Source organism: Bufo bufo, chromosome 3 (genome assembly GCF_905171765.1).
Source record: "Bufo bufo chromosome 3, aBufBuf1.1, whole genome shotgun sequence".
Taxonomy (NCBI): Eukaryota; Metazoa; Chordata; class Amphibia; order Anura; family Bufonidae; genus Bufo; species Bufo bufo.
The window spans coordinates 686,366,057-686,367,399 of NC_053391.1; positions in this window are offsets into that span (position 1 = coordinate 686,366,057).

The following is a 1,343-nucleotide window of genomic DNA, read 5'->3' on the forward strand; positions in this document are numbered from 1 at the left end:
ACAGCCCAACCCTACCGCGCTCAACTGCCAGGCCCTGTCTCCTCGGCAACAGAACACCACAGCCAATAGGAAACGCTCAAGGCCTGCCAATCACATGGGAGGAGGCGGGTCTTTGCGTCCATTGCGGGCAGCCATTAAAAGTGTGGCAGCAGTGTGTGCTTCTTCATGTTATGTTTATTATATGTCTTCATGTTCTGAGAAAATAATAAAAATAATAATAATAATAAAATATAAAAATGTGGTAAAGAAACAGCATATTGTGAACCGTGGGGCGACTTTACTGCGCCGTGCTCGCTGCATGACCGCCATGAGCCAACTCCTGGCGCAAATTTAGCTGCAAGGCTTTTATTTGCCCCTTTATCAATGTAGAAAACGTTGATTCCCGGAGCTCGCACTGCGGCGGTTACAGCGCAAATCAGTAGGAGGCTTAAACTCCGCTTCAAAACCCATCCCCAAAAAAGAACCCAGCATAAAAAAAAATGTGTCTTATTATATGCAAATGAGCCTCTAGGAGCAACGGGGGCGTTACCGTTACACCTAGAGGCAATCCGTTAAAACCGCAGCTTGCAGCGCGCGCGGTCACAGAACGGATCTGTTTCTATTCACAATGCATGGGGACCAAAACGGAAATGTTTTTTGTTTTGTTTTTTTCCAGATCCCATGCCGCGTCTCAATACCGGAAAACTACAACGCAAGTGTGAAAGTGGCCAATGCACTCTGACTGTATGTGGCATGAAAACGTGGATTGAGGAGTTGGGGTGCTGTAAAAAAAGGGGGGTGTGGTTTATGAATTAAGGGGTGTGGTCTGCTAAAAGGGGCATGTAAAAGATCCAAAAAATGTCCGCACCAGATTCGCCAATCTCCCAGGACTGTCTCAGAAACAGGCGGTAAGTTTGCATTGGAAAAAAACAAAAATAAATAAATATATATCCAATGCATTGCTATGCTGTAAAACGCTGCACTTTCACATATCCGCATACCTTAAAAAAAAATAAAAAAAAAAAATGCCCACAAATACCTCTTTTTATGCAAATATGCACACAGACATAGATGCCTCCACCAACATGGCGCCGCGGCACGGCCACGCTGGCCTCATGACGTCACACGCCGACAGGCGGATCCGCAGGACGCCAGCTATTGGTTTCTCGGGCAGCAGCAGGGTAGGGCGTGGTCTCCGGGTGTAGGAGCTCGTTAGGTTGCAGTGAACAGTGCGGACGCCACGTTACTTGCTGTCACTTCCGGGTGATGTCACCGGAGATCTTTGCTCTGTGAGCTGCCATCATCAGCAGTGGGCGGGGCAGGGTCATGTGATGTTTGGGTGGTTGTGGAATGTGGCTGCTGCC